This window comes from Notolepis coatsorum (assembly GCF_963971535.1).
Source record: "Notolepis coatsorum genome assembly, chromosome: 3".
Lineage (NCBI taxonomy): Eukaryota > Metazoa > Chordata > Actinopteri > Aulopiformes > Paralepididae > Notolepis > Notolepis coatsorum.
In genome coordinates, this window is record NC_140167.1 from 17,118,507 (window position 1) to 17,138,296 (window position 19,790).

Genomic DNA, 19,790 nt, shown 5'->3' on the forward strand with positions numbered 1-19,790 from the left:
GTAGGAGTGCATGATAGTATAAGACGTATAAGAAGGTTAGGTTTTTTTTTCATATTTCTTTTTCATTTCAGATATTCATTGAAAGGTGCGGCTGGATGGCACAGCGGACATTGCGCTCGTCACCAACGCAAGAGACACCGGGTTCGAATCCGGCTGTCAGCGTTGCCTCTGACTTGGGCCGGCCGTCATACTAACTCAATTGGCAGAGTTAGCGGGTGGGAAGTAGAAGGGTGGTAGTCCGGTCGTTGTGAACAGCGACTCCTACAGGTAGGTTGGGGTGCCTGCACAGCAAAGTCAGGAAGATGGCGGGGGCAGTGTGAGCCTCCTACACGTTACTCCTCGCCAAATGAGTCCGCGCTGGCAAGTGAAAAGATGTGACAGGCTGCCTCCTAGGGCTGTCCCCGACTAAGGATTTGGATAGTCGACTATGATTGGCTGGAATTTGCCGATAGTGACTATTAGTCGACTATGAAAAAGAAAATGGAACAAAAAAAGTATAATTTTTTTAATTATATATATATATATATATATATATATATATATATATATATATATATATATATATATATATATTATATATATATATATATATATATATTTATCATTCCATTTGGGCTGTGGGGGTGCTTAATGTCTGACGGAAAGCTTCTTGTCCTCTGCAAAAGCATGCAATTGGTCCACTGATGGATACATCTTGATATTTGTCTAGTCTAGTGTGTTCATTAGATGGGTGAAATCCTCTTTCAGTGCCTCTGTGCCTGTTTTCTTAGGCAGTTAGCCTCTGGTATGCGTGCCATTAGCGTTAGCCACGCTTCTAGGCCACTTTTCTTTTGGAAAGAATTATCAAATAAATAAATAAATAAATAAAAAGTTTTTTTTGGTATTCGACTAAGAGGTTGGCAGTCGACTACGGCTCCTTTCGATCGATTAGTCGACTATTCGACTAATAGGGGTCAGCCCTACTGCCTCCACATGTATCGGAGGGGACATGTGATGTGATGCAAGGCTTCTATCCTCCCTACAACCGGCCAGTGGGGGGCATATGTGAGCAACGATCAGGACAGGGGAGGGAGAATTGGCACGAGAGGTAAATTGGGATGGGGAGAAAAATCACAGAAAAAAGGAGGAGAACAAAGTAGATCACAAAAAAAAGATATTCATTGAAGAAGTGTGTTTTTGTGGAGCGAGGACAGAGAATAGGCAGCTTCTCTTTGATGACCCTCCCGGAGCTCGGATAGGAGGGGGTCTTGAGGGTGTGTAGTAGAGACCATTGACCAGAGGTAGGCGGGTATAAAAAGCCAGGTGAACTACGAACTCCAGTCGACGATAGGCCTGCTGACTTCAATAGTACATGCTATAAAATTACACTGTGAACTTCAAACATGAAGATTTAATATCGACTTGAAAAAAAGTGTGTTTCCTGAATGAAAAGGTGGGTAGACGTGTGTTTAGGTGGTTTAGCCTCCGCCACATCCCTGTCTGAGATCTCCCTCCCATGTACCTGCCCAGTGTTGAAGACAGTGTTGAAGACTCCCTCCTACCTGCCATATTTAAACTGTTCAACCACTGAGCAGGAGTCGGGCTGATCAGTAATGCAGTGCAGACCCCAATGCAGTCAAAACAATAGTAATGTCTCAAGTATTTGAAAATGAATAAGAAGGCTTGTTCCACCATTATATAATTTTTTTATATATATATATATATATATATATATATTAGGGATGCTCGATATTGGCTTTTTTACCGATACCGATATTCCGATATTGTCCAACTCTTAATTTCCGATACCGATATCAACCGATATCAACCGATACCGATATATGCAGGGTTTCCCCGTCCAAAAAACTGAATAATTTCAGGTAACTAATCATTTCACTGGATATATATATAACAAATATTGTTATTGTTTTTTTTTGTTTTTAAACCGATACCGATATTTTCCGATATCACATTTTACTGCCGATATCGGCCGATAATATCGGTCGGCCGATAATATCGGACATCCCTAATATATATATATATATATATATATATATATATTATATATATATATATATATATATATATATATATATATATATATATATATAATTATATACAGTATATATACTGTATATATACACGTGTGTATGTGCCACGACCCACGGGCGCAGTATCAGAAACTTCAATACTAATGAATTCTGACCTGGAACAACGCTGGCGGGAGACCAGAGATGTCAAAGGGATGGTGTGTAGGAGGCCCGGTAGGAATAAATCACAGATATACACGTGAATACAATTAGGGAATTAGATTGTTAGATTTATAGGTAGGAAGCTGCCGTCTCGAGGTCTAGTGGTATTTGTTCGCTGTGTTTCTGGGCAGGATGTGGCTCAAAAGTCCTGCTCCGAACACCGAATGCTGACTTGACACGGTGGACGCGAACGGCCCCTGTGATGTGGGATTAATGAAATAATAACCTAATAATTTGTGAAATAAATTAAAAGCATAAAACAAAACGGCGAAACAAGTGACTACATTAGGGCTAGAGCGGTGTGTGATGATTGGAGAGCAGGGACGGGGGGGGACGGGGGGGCAGGGGGAGGGGCGTGGCTGGCATGAGAAGAGAGAAAGTGAACAAATACGCAGGTGCACGGGCCATGAATTAATAATGGACTTTAGGAACGGCAGTACGACTAACACTGGTGGGTGGCCATTGTAGACATTCCGCTCCGGTAGATTCGATTACATTAGATTAGTGCAATAGTAATACACAATGTACAGGTGATTAAACTGGGTATAAAATATATAAATCAGTACTACTGAGTAATAGTGCTAATCAGATGTATGTACAGAGCTGTAGTATTAATATGTAGGCCTACAGTGATACAGGTATAAAGACACTATGGTAGTAAGTCATACTGGCCAGCAGTGTAACTAGTAGGTAAGGGATATGTACTATATAGATATATAGTATCTACAGATATGTTAAAAGGATTATATGCAGGTATAAATATATATATATATATACGGTATATACAGCATTGTTGTACATTCTGTCATACACCTGCAGGAAGTGGACCCGACACTCAGGACCCGCCTGCTCCATAGAGACAAACCACCGGTCCCGATTACTGAACCTCCCACGCAGAGTACCAATCAGATCCAATTATTCTACTGAACGATACCAACTTGGACCGTCGGTATTTGGGGTCATTGGACATATACTGTATTTATAATCCATTTATCTCCATTAGAGAGATTGAACGTGCTGACAGAAAGCTAGCAAATAGAGTAATTTTGCTTCGATTTCTGGCATGTTAAGTCAAGTCAGTTTTATTTATATAGCACATTTCCAGGCAGCGGCAGCTGACACCAAAGTGCTTCACAAGCAAGTTGATAAAAACAAAATAGTGTGATGCAAGGTATAAGATAAAAAAAAAACATAGCAAAGCAATGAAAGCAACAATAACAAAACAATATGGTGCAAGATATAAGATTAAAAACATAATAAAGCAATGAAAGCAATAAAAACTGGTAGGACACAGTAAAACAGAGGATAGAAGGGCCAGGGGTCTAGTGGTGATTAAGTAGGGGGGACGGCCAAGGAGAACAGGTAGGTTTTCAAGAGTGATTTAAAAGCCTGCACGGTCTGGGCAGTCCGTACGCTGAGGGGGAGGCTGTACCACAATCTAGGCGCTGCGGTGAAGAAAGCTGTCTCCCCTAGTCTTGAGCCTGGTTCTGGGTACCACCAATAGCAGCTGGTCAGCTGATCTGAGGGATCGTGGGGGGTGTAGTGGTGCAAGAGCTCGGACAGATAGGAGGGAGCCGTGCCATTTAATGATTTAAAAACATTTAGGGCTAATTTAAAATCGATCCTGAAGCTAACAGGCAGCCAGTGGAGCGAGGCCAAAACTGGGCTGATGTGTTCGTGTTTTCTTGTTTTGGTGAGGAGGCGCGCGGCTGCGTTCTGCACCAGTTGTAGGCGGTGGAGGAGGGACTTGTCGATGCCTGTGTACAGAGCATTGCAGTAGTCGAGGCGAGTGGTGACAAAGGCATGGATCACCGTCTCTACTAGGTTACTTTGGGAGAGGTAGGCCTTTGTCTTCGCCAGGAGTCTAAGGTGGTAAAAGCTGTTTTTAACTACGGCACTGACCTGTTTGTCGAATTTAAAATTGCTGTCGAAGATGACCCCGAGGTTCCTGACAGAGGTGGAGAGGTTTGGACCCAGGGGACCAAGTGCGTCAATGAGGGGGGCCGGGGGGGCACTATTAAAAACAATGACCTCGGTTTTCCCTTCGTTCAATGTCAGGGAGTTTTCGGACATCCAGCACTTGATTTCTGCCAGGCAGTCAAGCAGTGGTTCTATTGACGTCTTCCCTTGGGTGGGCTTTAAGGGGAGGTACACCTGCACGTCATCGGCGAAGCAATGGAATGAGATATTGTGTTTTGCCAAGATCTGGCCTAGGGGGAGTATGTATAGGAGGAAGAGAGTGGGACCCAATATCGAGCCTTGGGGCACCCCGCAGGTGAGGGGGGCCACAGAGGAAGTGAGGTCACCGAGTTGGACAGAGAAGGTCCTATTACTCAGGTAGGACCGGAACCAGTCTAAGGCCTACGTAATGCTAAGTAATGTTAAGACATGTTTTTTTTATTTTTTTTTATCATATCATATCTTCTTTAAATCATATCTTCGGGGGAAAGTCAAGGTCAAGGTCAGATTTATTTATAATAAAGCACATTTAAAAACAACTGAGGTTGACCAAAGTGCTGCACAATACAAAGTACAAAAGTATGGTAAATACAATGCTAATAAAAATACAACACAAGGTGCACAATCTACACAAACAAAAATAGTACGGCAAACAGTACTACACATATAACAATAAAAATACAACGGAAAAATACAATATAAAATGTATATAAGCACAGATGTACGGCTCAGATACCGATCGAGACGGTATCGGTATTGATACATCCTTAATACTTGGTGAGGCGCTGTTGCTATTCTCCCTCTAACTCTCTAACGCACTCCACCTCCTTCTCTTCTCAGTTTCCCTGAGTGTCACTATGTACTGTTTCCCTGAGTGTCACTATGTACTGTTTCCCTGAGTGTCACTATGTACTGTTTCCCTGAGTGTCACTATGTACTGTTTCCCTGAGTGTCACTATGAACTGTTTCCCTGAGTGTCACTATGTACTGTTTCTCTGAGTGTCACTATGTACTGTTTCCCTGAGTGTCACTATGTACTGTTTCCCTGAGTGTCACTATGTACTGTTTCCCTGAGTGTCACTATGTACTGTTTCCCTGAGTGTCACTATGTACTGTTTCCCTGAGTGTCACTATGAACTGTTTCCCTGAGTGTCACTATGTACTGTTTCCCTGAGTGTCACTATGTACTGTTTCCCTGAGTGTCACTATGTACTGTTTCCCTGAGTGTCACTATGAACTGTTTCCCTGAGTGTCACTATGAACTGTTTCCCTGAGTGTCACTATGTACTGTTTCCCTGAGTGTCACTATGTAGTGTTTCCCTGAGTGTCACTATGTACTGTTTCCCTGAGTGTCACTATGAACTGTTTCCCTGAGTGTCACTATGTACTGTTTCCCTGAGTGTCACTATGAACTGTTTCCCTGAGTGTCACTATGAACTGTTTCCCTGAGTGTCACTATGTACTGTTTCCCTGAGTGTCACTATGTAGTGTTTCCCTGAGTGTCACTATGTACTGTTTCCCTGAGTGTCACTATGAACTGTTTCCCTGAGTGTCACTATGTACTGTTTCCCTGAGTGTCACTATGAACTGTTTCCCTGAGTGTCACTATGAACTGTTTCCCTGAGTGTCACTATGTACGGAGAAACCCTAAGAAACACGGCTCCTGGGACTGTCTTGAGTGACAATCACTGCCACCTGTCATGTAAGAGGAATGGTGTGTCCCCCTCTCTCTCTCTCTCTCTCTCTCTCTCTATCTCTCTCTCTCTCTCTCTCTCTCTCTCTCTCTCTCTCTCTCTCTCTCGCTCTCTCTCTCTCTCCTGGGCGCGCACCTGTGACTGTTTCCATGGCAACGGTAACCTGTTGACCCGTGGGGTACTAGCGATAGGGAGCAAAAACCATCAGCACCTGCAGCCGAAGCAGCGGCCTGTCTCGTCAACACCTGGCGTCTGCCTGGAGGCTTTCAACCCCCCCAGCTTTCAGACCCTGTTGTTAAGAGGTTGACATTCCGGCAGACTATTATTCACCTCCAAACAAGGTTCCCACCCCCCGGTTCACGACACAGAACAGGCCCCAGAAGCCGTGTGGTGGAGCATACGTACAACGTCGGTGTCTTCGGACTCCAGTAATCTGTTTTTGTTCTCAGCCTTCCTACTGTCTCAGTATGGGAAACAAACCCAGAACCGTCCAGACCCGCGGTGCAGCTGGTGTGTTGTGTTTTGGCGCGGCCGGTTGTGGAATGTGAGAGTTGTTTGGTTGACGTTTGACACTTAATTATGCTACTGTAGCAGCCCATATATCATCCCAGCCATCACTGTCTTTTGAGGGCCATACCAGGTGGGTTAAGTACACAGTTCCTTTACTTAAGTGCAAGTAGAAATACCCAGGTAAAATAGTCCCCCGTGAAAAGTTAACGTCCTCCATTCAAAATTCTACTTATGTAAAGGGGGGGACGTATTTGATATTGAACGTAGTTAAGTATCAAACGTAAAAGTACACATTCTACATGATGTTTGTGTATTCCAGAGCATTCACCACTTGAACCAATGACATCTACAGGTTATGTTAAAGTGGTATGTGGTCCAGTTATGCTGCTCTGATTAACACATTGGTTGCCAGCCGGATATGACGATTTATCGCTTGGATGCCAGCACGTTATTCAATGGGAGGACGAGCACATTTGCGAACGCATAAACTATATCTTAAATTATGGCTATGTGTCTAATACACCCGTCGCTTATCAATGACTTGCTTGCAGTCAACATGTATGAAACCTATTGTTTTTTCATCAGTACATTTCCGTTTTATACCGTTTTGAATACGAGTATTTTCTATTTTTTTTATCAACTTTTTCTCCTCATTTTCTATTTTTCTCCCATCCCAATTTCGTATTTTCAATCCTTCCCTCCCCTGTCTTGAACGTTGCTAGACTATGCCTCCCACTGGTCGGCTGTAGTGAGGATAGAAGCCTTGCATCACGTGTCCCCTCCGGTACACGAGGAGGCAGCCTGTTGCATCTTTTCACCGCAGCAGCTCGAACTCTCAGTGGCGAGGAGTAACGCGTGGGAGGCTCACGCTGCCCCCGATACTTCCTGTTTCCGCCGCACCGGCGTCACCCAACCGACCTGTGGGAGTCGCTGTCCACAACGTCCAATTCCCACCCACCGGCTTTCCCACCCTCTAACACCAATTGTATTAGTATGACGGCCGGCCAAGCCGGTAGCAACGCAGAGAGCTGGGCTCGATACCAGCATCTCCTGCGTTAGTGGCGAGCGCCTTGCGTCCGCGAAAATAGCTCTTTACTGGAATACACAAAACACGTTGTCATTTTTTGGCCTATTTATGAATAGTTTTCAAATAAACGCTAGATTATCGATAGTATATGTGTACTTATGCACGCTAGAGAAGTGGGCTGAAAAATCGATTATCCATGACCTGGTCAGCGCTAACGTCATACACGCACACACATACACACACACACTCATGTTGTGACCGCTGTGAAAAAACATCTGATTACCCCAAAACTGGTAAAATAGATTCCTTACCTCAGATCAGATGTTCTGCAAAAAGATGAATCCAATTCCTGATCGCCATTCCAAATATCGATCGTGTTTATTGATCCAACGTTATATTCCGAAACAGATAATCGACACTGCTTCCAGTCCCCTCAATGAATGCACTAGTATCAGGTTGCATGCCCCAGAAGTAAAATGTGGACCCGAGTTCTTTTTTCTGATGCAAGTCCCATCGACTCCAATCCAATGATGTGCGTTACCATCCGGGAGACGATAGGGGGCGGTATTTGCCCTTTTCGAGCTCAGAGCCATTCACAATGATAATGTCAGGCTGGACGGATGAAAAATGAATGGATATCGCTAATAAAAGAAATAACGATTAAATAACGAGAAAACTCGTCATTGGCAACCAACGCATGGCGGCCAACAACGAGATATCTCATTGTTGGCACCCAATTTGTTAACGGTTATGTTAAAGTGGTATGTGGTCCAGTTATGCTCCTCTGATTAAAGGTTATGTTAAAGTGGTCTGTGGTCAAGTAATGATGCTCTGGTTATGTTAAAGTGGTATGTGGTCCAGTTATGCTGCTCTGATTATAGGTCATGTTAAAGTGGTATGTGGTCCAGTTATGCTCCTCTGATTAAAGGTTATGTTAAAGTGGTCTGTGGTCAAGTAATGATGCTCTGGTTATGTTAGAGTGGTATGTGGTCCAGTTATGCTGCTCTGATTATAGGTCATGTTAAAGTGGTATGTGGTCCAGTTATGCTGCTGTGATAACGTACTCTTGAAGTTGGCAGGCTTCAAATGTGAAAGTACATACATTTTTGCCATGTGTTCTATGCAAAATAATTTTCTTCAAAGTAACTAGAAACTGGTGGGTAACTTCAGATGAATTAGTAAAAAAGTACAAAGTTCCCTAAAAAGTAAAGTTCAAGTACCTCGTACCCCAAGTGCCGAAGTGTGGTACCTAGTTTTGGCATAATACATGTTTCGACTCCATTGAAGTGAATCAAATAACTTCAAATTCTCTCTCTCTCTCTCCTGTTTCTCTCTCTTGTTTCTCTCTCTTGTGTTTCTCTCTTGTTTCTCTCCCTCTTGTTTCTCTCGTTTCTCTCTCTCTTGTTTCTCTCTCTTTTTTCTCTCTCCCTAGTGTCTCTCTCTTGTTTCTTTCTCTCTTGTTTCTCTCTCTTGTGTCTCTCTCCCTAGTGCCTCTCTCTCTTGTTTCTCTCTCGTTTCTCTCTCTCGCTTGTTTCTCTCTCTGCCTCTTGTCTCCACCTCCCTAGAGTCTCTCTCTCTCTCTCTCTCTCTCTCTCTCTCTCTCTCTCTCTCTCTCTCTCTCTCTTGTCTCCCCCTCCCTAGTGTCTCTCCCTCTCCAGCAAATTCTCTCAGTGTGTCTCCCACACGTGTGCTCCTGTCCTCCAGTCCTTCACCAGCTGGTCGCCATCAGTCATCACCCCCCAGCTGTTGTCTATTAGTCATTATTTCACCCTGGTGTATTCCCTAATCAGTTTTTGTCTCACTGTTAACTCTACCTGTTGCCTGTCCTGCTACCTGCCTGTTCCTGCTTACCTGAAGTTAAATCTTTCTCTAGTTTCAGTCGAATCAGCTAGGCTGTCCCTTTGTATTTGCTGCCTTCTCTAAGTAAAGTCAAGTTTGTTTTGCACCTGGAATCTGCCTCCTAACTAAAGAAAACGAGTACCCTTTCTCAACCCATCTTAGAGCATCACATGGACTGGATATCCTATTGATTTATGTCTTTATTCCCAAAGTGTGAACTAATTGGCAACTGGCAATAAGCGCATGTTTAATCTTGATCCAATTAATTTACATTTGAATGTGAATAGATTATAGAATTATCAATTTAAATCAAGCACATTTAGCATCATGAATCATGATCGTGCATTAGGATTGAAATGCATTGCATAGATTATGGTAACTAGTATTGGATTGATGCAAATTACATGCAAGTCGTGGAAAACTATTTAATACTATTCTGAAATGGATATGGTAAATAGACTGCATTTATATAGCGATTCTATCCAAAGCCTTTGCAACTATGCAAGGTACCAACCTGCTCATCGAGAGCAGTTAGGGGTTAAGTGTCTTGCTCAAGGACAATTTGCCCGGGAGGAGCGGGAATCAAACCGGGAACCTTCCGACTACGAGATGACCGCTCTACCTCCTGAGCTACTGTCACCCCTATATTTCCCACGCTGTGCAGAACTGCCACTGTGGGCTACGAATGGCAAACTGGGATCACTCACTCACTCACTCACTCACTCACTCACTCACTCACTCACTCACTCACTCACTCACTCACTCACTCACTCACTCACTCACCCACTCACGGATGATCTGGCAAGGATGTTTGTTGTGCTTGTTTGTATGTTGGTGTACCCTTGTTTATGCCATGATTATAAAGAAAAGGTATCCAAAACTAAATTGAATGTGTTCATTTGATCATTATGTGGTCAATATAGTTATGTGGTACAGCTTTGTCACGATCAGGGTTCAGGCCTTCCTCTGCCCTCATCCTGCCGTGCCCATATATGGGCAGCTTCCTGCTGGAGCGTTCCCACGCTGCCAGAGGAACTTCAATCAGCGCGGCTGTGAGGGATTCCCTCATCAGGCAACCCCTATATCACCTGGCGGATCCTGTCGTCCCTCGTCGCAGTGTTAAACTGCCTACCTAGGTACGACACCTGAGTCAGAAGACCTGCTAGACACTCATGTAATTATTCCTGTTCTAATATTCCCTCCCTTGTGCCCAGGACCTCCGTTCCAGCGAGCCCGCCTGGACCCCTGGAGCTTGACTAGGAGTTCCTGCTCTCACCCTCCGACACAGCCCGTGTCTACCTCCTCCAGTACTGCACAAGGAGTGTGCCCGTCCTGAAGAACGTTATCACGTACAGCACAAGGCGTGGACCTGTCCCAAGGAACATTCATCCGTCCTGCACAAGGAGTGCACCTGTACTAACCCCAAGAACATTCCCTTCCCGTGTGTTGTACATTTCTGAATGTAATTCTATCTGCTTGGGGAGAACTATTAAAACACCCTAAACCGCTCCATTCTCTCTCCTCCTGTGTTTGCTATTGGGAATCGCAAAAACCCCTCTCCTCACAAGTTAGTGTTCTGTACCGGTGATTGAATTGCCGTTTCGTTCTATTGATCTCTCTCAGTTGAGCCATTTGTCATTAACTCGCAGGGCTAAGCATAACAAATGCTTTACCCCCATAAATAGTGAAAACATCATCTGCCAAGATGGACTGAAACCAAATGACTCGTGTTTTGAACCTGACCACAGACGAAATGCCTGGGAAAAAAAACGGCATATTTATCTACACGCACACACCATTTTGTGCTTATTACACAGTACATTTCGCTGAGTAAATCTTACTCAAACTGAGTACATTTACTCAAACTGAGTAAAATTTTACTCACTCTTTTACTTTACTCTGCGAAATTTACTGTGTATCTTCCGCCGCGAGGACGTGTTTCGAAGGCTGTGGCGGACATCGCCACACGCCCCGCGGTTCGGTGAGGTCTGGAAACGTGAGCGAGTCCAGAGGTCTGCCTGCCGTGGGCGGAATAAAAAAAAAAATATAGGTCTAAAAAAAGGAAGAACGGTGGTGGAGGTACAAAGCGAGAGAGAGAGAGGGTGTCGTGATATCGACTGCGAGCTTGAACAGCGCAGCGGAGATCATTGACTCGTACGGACGACGTGTTCAAAGAGATGTTTCTCAGATCCGGAGGCTTCTAGTGGTCAGGCCGCCGTCACAACAATATCCAACGTGAGTTGACGGCAAAAGAAAAAAGAGAGAGAGGGAGGCAGCCACCCCAAGTTTTTCCAAATGACCTCGGAGCTTAGATCAATATAGTCGCATGGCATTTCTGAAATAGAACATCCTCTTATCATGGCCCCTGGCCCCTCTCTTTCACTCTCTCTCTCTCTCTTCCTCCCCATCCGTCCTCCTCGCCCCCTCTTTCCATTTCCCTCTTTCTGTCTCTCCATCTCTCTCTCTCTCTCTCTTTCAGTGTCTCTCTCTCTTTCAGTCTCTCCATCCTTCTCTCTCTCTGTTTCAGTCTATCCATCCCTCTCTCTCCCTCCACTCCCCATGTCTCCCTTTCTCCGCTGGGTTCTTTTGCCGGGTGATATGGAAGAAATAATTAAGAAAGGGATAATACACCACGAGGTGTGCGGTTATTGAAAGATAATGCATGCTGCGGGGGCTAATTACATGATTGATTGATTGATTGATTGATTGATTGATCGATCATGCACACAAAGTGCCCAACCCTCATGGTTTATAAGATACCAAGAACACTGTTGTAGTGTTCCATTATTACATTACACATTCGATTTCACCTAAATACGGATTACATAAATACAGATTACAGCTCGGTCTTGAACAAAGTATTTTGCCTTCTTTCCCAAGCTTGACAAATAAAATCTGCTACAAAAATATTTGACTTTCTCCAGTGTTTTCCCCTCCAAACCCTGTGTCACTTCTCGCGTGTGTTTTCGTGAAAAAACCGTTCATTTGGCGACCAGATACCTCCCAGATAAAAGATCTTGTAACTGATCTCTGACAACAACTACAAAGATCCCAGATCACAAGGCAGAGAGTTGTTTGTGTGATTTTAAAGTCATGTAGTGTGTAGGCGCCATTAGGGGCGGTGGCAGCCACAGTGCAGCGCCCAGGGACCAACTCCAGTTGTGATGCCAGTGCCGTGGTCAAGGGTGACGGCAGGAAACCTAGCATGCGGGTGTGGGAGGAAACCCATGCAAACACAGGGAGAACATGCAAACTCCACACAGAAAGCCACCCTGCTGGGGTTTGAATGCAGGACCTTCTTGCTGTGAGGCAAGTAAGGGATAATGTATAGCTACGAGGTCTATACAAAATAATTGACCGACACGGAGTTTAGAACACTGAGGCGCCTCGCCGAGGTGTTCTTTAAACGTAGTGAAGGTCAATTATTTTGCGACAATGACCGAGTATAGCTATACATTATCCCGCTTATTACATGGCTAACTTACTAACAATATACCTAATTCATTTTACACCATCGACAAGACGAGATCAAATGCAGACGCAGTTCTGTTCTGTCGCTCCGCTGTCAACGCCGGCAGCTTCGCCAGCAGCCTGGCAGGTGTGTCTGATTGGCTGCACTGATGCAGTGTGTGTCAGTGGGCTTGATTTATACAGCTGCGCACAGTGGTCATTATTGCTCGGCAGAGGTCCGTTATCGAGTAATAACGGACCTCTGACAAGCTCTATTGACCAATCACAATCAAGCATTTCGGCGAATGTTAAAACGCCATGTAATAACAGTGCTTAACCACTGCACCACTGTGATGTCCTATTCCACTAGGAGACTGGCAGGTAAAGAGAAACTGGCTCTGGTGACCACATATAACAAATACAATCTGTATAGTCAAAGACACGCCTCCAAGAGGAGTTAACCATAAATAATAATCTGTATAGTCAAAGTCATGCTTCCAAGAGGAGTTAACCATAAATAACAATCTGTATAGTCAAGGCCATGCCTCCAAGAAGAGTTAACCATAAATAATAATCTGTATAGTCAAAGTCATGCCTCCAAGAGGAGTTGACCATAAATAACAATCTGTATAGTCAAAGTCATGCCTCCAAGAAGAGTTAACCATAAATAACAATCTGTATAGTCAAAGTCATGCCTCCAAGAGGAGTTAACCATAAATAACTATCTGTATGTCACGACGGGGTTAGGTAGAATGCAATAATACAGAAAGGGAAGGAATGGAGGAGGCAGAGGCGAGGAGTGAAGCTTGGAGAATGATGTTTACTGTAGAATCCAGTGCAATACAAGGAAAAATACAGAAACTAAATAACAAACTTCACAATACAAAACAACAAACACTAAGACTTACTAGAGGGAGAACGGAGCGACACGACGTGGAGGAACAGGGGGTAACTGGAGGAATGTCGCCACACAGAAGGGAGGACAGACAGAACCCTATATACCCCAACTAATTAACAATTAAGAACACCTGGCCAACACAGAATCACAAACAACACCTAGACAATAAGCAAAGCACAACTAAACACAACTAAACACAAAAGCAACTCCTAACAACCCAAAACAGTGTATGACATCACACCAGGGAAGGGAAAGACAATGACAGTACACACCATGACACCACATTAATCAAACTATTAATTATAGTTAACACAGTAGTCAGGATGTCCAGTGTACTGGAGCGCACCGATTGTTTGTCACCACTAGAGGGTGGTAGGGCGCCAATGTCAGGCCGAGGGCCAATGTCAGATAGAGGGCATTGCCCAAAGTTAGGTGGAGGGTACTGCCCAGTGTTACCATCCTGCCCAGTCCAGCCAGGACCGGGCCTAGGATCCTGACATCTATATAGTCAAGGCCATGCCTCCAAGAGGAGTTAACCATAAATAGTAGTAGTAGTAGTAGTAGTAGTAGTAGTAGTAGTAGTAGTAGTAGTAGTAGTAGTACTAGTAGTAGTAGTAGTAGTAGTAGTAGTAGTAGTTTATTCAGTCATCATTTCACACAATTCTCGAAGACACGCTGACGTCACGAGACCGCCGCCATCTTGGTATTGGGGAAACAAACGGATTTCTACTGATCAAATGTATGCGTTGAGCTTCGTTTTTATTACATGTTTTATCACATTCTTGTTCATTTCATAACCTTTTCATATAATTTGTTTTGAAAATATTGATGGGATTTCACTATTTCGAAAGCCTTTCTGGTGATTCTAAGGCGAGATATGAGTCAAAGCTCGCCCTGATTGACTTGAAATCATGTCCATACAAAACACCTGCAGACCATTGGGAGAACAACCCAAAGACATGGCCATCTCTCGAATAATAAATAGTATACTAGTAACATATAAAAATGAAAAAGGCATGTAGGCTACTTGAAGCCTCCAGTGCACATACACTGAGAATGGACTATATGGCGAAGTAGCTAGCAGCTAACAATAACATGTATCTGCTGTTTACAGCCTCACAGTGAATACAACTTAATTTACTATATAAATATTTGTTCCTTATTCTCACCCATTCTATGAAATGGGTAGAGCAGATATATGTATAATTTGACTTGGGGGACCAGTGTCTGCTTTGATCGACTCTCCCGTCTGTATCTACGTGTGCCCTCTTGATAGCCGCCAGCCACTTTTCCCTCCGTGATGCCTCAGCTGGTATTATATAAAACTTGCAATTTGGATTTTTGTTTTTGTTATTAGTACAAAACGTAACACAGCAGCTCTTTGGCATTGTGATGCACTGAAGAAAATGACCCTTGATTGTGTTTAATTTGCCGCTTTTCCGATCCGTTTCTGCACTAAATGACGCGTTCACAATGTACCCGGGGTGAATGTTTCCCCCACGCCGTAGTTGCGTAGCAACAACAGACAGGAAGTTGACTTCGAGAATACAATATGCACAATATGCACAATCATTTAACAATATTTGATTTTTTACAGTGACTGAAAAGGTACAGACTGACGCATAATGCTTATACATGCCTGTCCTATATTCTTAACAAAATTAAGACTCCAAAACAGTATTTTAAAAGAAAATAGCAAAAAACAGTATTATTCACCTTTGTAGTTTTCAAAAATAGCTTTACAAACCATTTTCTTAAAAACCAAAAACTAATTACTCATTCTCTTAACTGTATATCAGCATTGTTCCACAAGTTAACCCCAATAATAGAAATAACAATCTGTATAGTCAAGGTCATGCCTCCAAGAGGAGTTAACCATAATCCTCCAAGGGGACCTTTAAATACACAGCTTAAATGAAAAAAATAGAGACAAAATAAAAGATAGTAAAAAAACAGTAGTGTGTGTGTGTGCGTGTTAGTCTCTCTCTATGCTGACCTGATCCAGGGCTGCTCTGGTTGTCCTGTCCCTCGTCTCGATCCTCGCTGCCGTCCTCCGGATCCGCATCCCTCTGTTCTGAGACCATAACATCCACATCGTCACGTCCCCGGAAACAAACCACTTTTACCATTTTAAAAGCCATAGATCCGCCCTAAAACAGACTTTGCATTGTGCCGTTTCAATTATCTCTGGACAGTTTGACAGTTAAATCAAAGCCTATTCAAACAAAGATGACTGGAATTTTGTGATGTCATCAACTGAAATTGTTTTGGAGTTGGTAAATGAAGAGGCTTAAAAAGCTAGGCCCATGGGTAACGTTCTTCTTCTTATAGTTGGGCTGCCTGTAACCACTGGTAACCACGTTTTGAAAGGAGATACATTTCTGTGCAGTGGTAAAATAGATAAAACACTGGAAAAGCCTGATATAACTGCTCCACTGTGACTTGTTTACAAGATCCAGTAATAAGACACCAAATTATTCAATCTTTGTTGATATATTTCTCATACATCAACACATGGCAACAATTGTTTTTCCAACATGGAGGACAAGTGATGATTCCAAACATTATGTGAAAATGACAGACCTTTTCTCTCTAAGAATTTAGATCACGATTCTCTCACACGATTCTTATTTTTTCAATAGAATCATTTATTGCACTCTTTCCTAAACAGACAACATAACATATATCAAAGTGCTTGACTTAAACTTAAACATAACATATATGAAAGTGCTTGACTTAAACTTAAAAGTCTCCTGTAACATACAAAATAACTCAAGTCAGAATCGTCATCATTTAAAAAAGTTAAGTAAAAAGTAAAAAAAAATAATAATAATTATTGAATGAAATATTTTATTTCGAATGTTTACACATACAAAATATGTTAATAATTTAGAAATGAGATTGCATAGGTCTATGAATCGAGATCGCGATTTTTTTCCGATTAATTGCGCAGCCATAATATATATATATATATATAGGCCATTATATCACAGCTAACGGGCGTAGTGCTGACAGCCCCTTAGCTGTGATATAACAACCATATGCCATGGCCTGAAGTGAGCTATTGCTTTTATAAAACATTTGGCTATGGCAATATGAAAGTAAGACACACTTAAATTTAAATGTTTATGTTTTTATTAGTAAATTTGTATTAGTAATTTTATTTAATAACATAGACCCTCCTGGCTGCCTGCACTGCAAGGTAGTTGCTATGCAACATACATACTAACAACTAGCAGGCGTTCTTTTTTTCATAGTCGGGCAGATATGCCAACCATTTATCAAGCCTGAACGCTGTTTTAACATACAGTATGACAATAAATTACAATATTAGTACTGAGTGCATATTGAGTGCATTTCAGTAGGCTGACATTTCTGTAATATATATATATATATATTCCTTATGTAATATTCAAATTTTCTCAGATACTGAATTTTGGGTTTTCATTAACTGTAAGACATAATCATCAAAATTTGAATATTTTGAATATTTCACTCTGTGTAATGAATCTATATAATATATGATTTTCACTTTTTGAATTGAATTACAGAAATAAATGAACTTTTCCTCAATATTATAATTTAGATGCCCCTGTGTGTGTAAAACAACATTGAAGATCACGATTCACAACAATACAATATGATAATAACTAGGGATGTCCGATATTATCGGCCTACCGATATTGGCATTAAAATGTGATATCGGAAAATATCGGTATCGGTTTAAAAGAAAATATTATTATTATTATTATAATTTTTTTCTATAACCTTTATTTACCCAGGAAAGCAAGTAAGAACAAATTCTGATTTTATTTATTGTCAAAAGTATGCATAATGTTGTGTTAATTCCACAACAAGAGATATGTAATGTTAATTACCTGAAATTATTCCATTTTTGAGGGGGGGGGGGGTGGGGACCCTGGGGGGGGTGGGGACCCTGCATATCGGTATCGGTTGATATCGGTATCGGAAATTAAGAGTTGGACAATATCGGTATATCGGTATCGGTAAAAAAGCCAACATCGAGCATCCCTAATAATAACACAGAAAGATGATAAAGGATAAATATCGGTATACTGTCCAACCCTGGGTCACGTCTAGGATCTCCACCCAAGGTGCACCCGTTCATCAAATACCATGTTAAATGTTATATTGTGGGCGACGGTGGCTCAGGAGGCGGAGCGGTCGTCTGGTAATCGGAAGGTCCCCGACTCGATTACCGGATTCTCCCGGCAGAGAGTGGAAGTGTCCTTGAGCAAGACACACTTAGCGGGGCTCCCGACGAGCAGGTTGGCCGGTTGTTTTTCTGGACATCAATAACGTTTTTAAAGCACCACGTTCACGTTTTCACTATAAATCGGCACTTTGACTTTAGGGTTTTGGAGGTCATGTTGGGAGTACATGCCTTGTGTGTAGGGAGGGAGGGAGGGAGGGAGGGAGGGAGGGAAGCCCCGGGCCTTAACCTCGGCCAGCGTTTGCACCGTGACTCATCTCTCTCCATCTTTCTGACATGCGCACACAGGCACACACACACGCACACACGCACACACACACACATGCACACGCACACACACATACACACACGCGCGCGCACGCAGCTCAAATCCAATTCCAGGGGGGAAAAACGGGTTCCCCCAACTATCCGCGGAACGATATCTCCTACTTATGCTCTTCATCCCTTGACCTTATCTTTCAGCTTGTCTTGCACGGAGATCATCCATTGGGATCATCCCTCAGCACCTGGCATCACCGCGCGCCGCCGTCGCCTCTCCTGCCGCTTCAGACTAACGCTGGCTGGGCTGTGACTTTCAACTCACCTTGGGAAAGAGAGAGAGAGAGAGAGAGAGCAGCCACCGAGGAGGAGGAGGAGGAGGAGGAGGAGGAGGAGGAGGAGGAGGAGGAGGAGGAGGAGACGAACGAACGTGCCGGTGGCACCAACCTGCCACGCCGTGCGGTGAGTCACTGGCATCACGATGCGGCCAATCTCTCCGCTAATGAACCTCTAAAATGACAGCAGTGGTTAACGCTCCCCTCTCCGGGCGATAATGTAATAGCATTTGTATCTTGATGAAAGGTTCCCCTAATAAAGACGCTTTATGTTCAGTCTCAGTGGAGTCCCGGTGAGAACGCTGGGGTATTGCCGGGGGGAGGGGGGTGGGGGTGGGGGGGGTGGGGGAGGGGTAATTAGCCTGGGGATGCGAGGGCATCCATTGCACATTCTGTACTTACTGCTTGCTCTGCACATGCTAATTGGGTGACTCTCTTTGGCTTGGGAGGTAATGAAACTGTCCTTATCATAAGACCCGGAGCCAAGTTCATTATCTATATCCAAAGGCATCTGGGTTGAGGGAACAAGGGGGGGGATCAGTTGGCTGTATCTCGCTGTCAACCTTGGTTACGACACACAAGTCACGGCAGCTCAGACTCACCCATTTATTTTTTTAAAGATGATTTTTTTTGGCATTTTATTGCTTTGTTATTGGACAGACCCGGCAAAGAGGAAGGATGGGAGAAGATATGGGGAGGAGACATTGGGCAAAGGTCGCCGGGTCCGGGAGTCGTACCCGGGACGGCCGTGTTGCACTGCAGTGTGTTACGTGGTGTGCCACCCTGGCAGCTCAGACTCACCCTTTTCTTGTAGTGAGGAGTATCCGTTCTTAGGGGACCCAGAGGGAGGGTCCTCTGTAAGAGAGAGGAACACAAGACAGCCGTCAGCAAGGTGAGTCTAAGGGGGAGACGGTACATTGTATGACATTATATAACTCGGGACATGTTATATGTCTGACCACTACATAGTACAGTAAGCGTGTCTGACTCTCTCACCACTAAAACCTGCATGGACTACAATGTATGAAGTATATCATGCCAGTTAAGGTACCTTGTGTTACGGTTTACTTTTACTCTTACTCATAGTATATATTCAGATTCAAATTCTTTATTGCCTATATGTATTGTAATGTATAATATAACCGATACAGACCCTCATGGCCTCATCTGCACCTTTGTTGTATATTTTCCCTGTATTTTTATATTTATCAAATTTTATTGCCTATATTTATGTCTTTCTACTATTACCCTGCCCATACCTGTACCTCCTATCTTTATCTTATAGAATAGATTACATGGAGAATGTGGTGTGTATGTAGTGTAAGCTACACCATATTATACCATATTATTATCGC

At 43.2% G+C, this 19,790-nt stretch overlaps 1 long non-coding RNA gene across 1 annotated transcript in view; it reads right to left on the minus strand.

Moving 5' to 3' along the window:
* Window positions 1-15,604: 15,604 nt before the first annotated feature.
* Window positions 15,605-19,790, minus strand: part of LOC311225316 — a 120,608-nt gene continuing 116,422 nt past the window's right edge. The window contains exons 2-3 of the long non-coding RNA XR_014619499.1: window positions 19,237-19,290; window positions 15,605-15,682 (exon numbers count right to left, since the gene is read on the minus strand). This is a non-coding gene — a long non-coding RNA (uncharacterized lncRNA). The remainder of the gene's footprint in view (window positions 15,683-19,236; window positions 19,291-19,790) is intronic.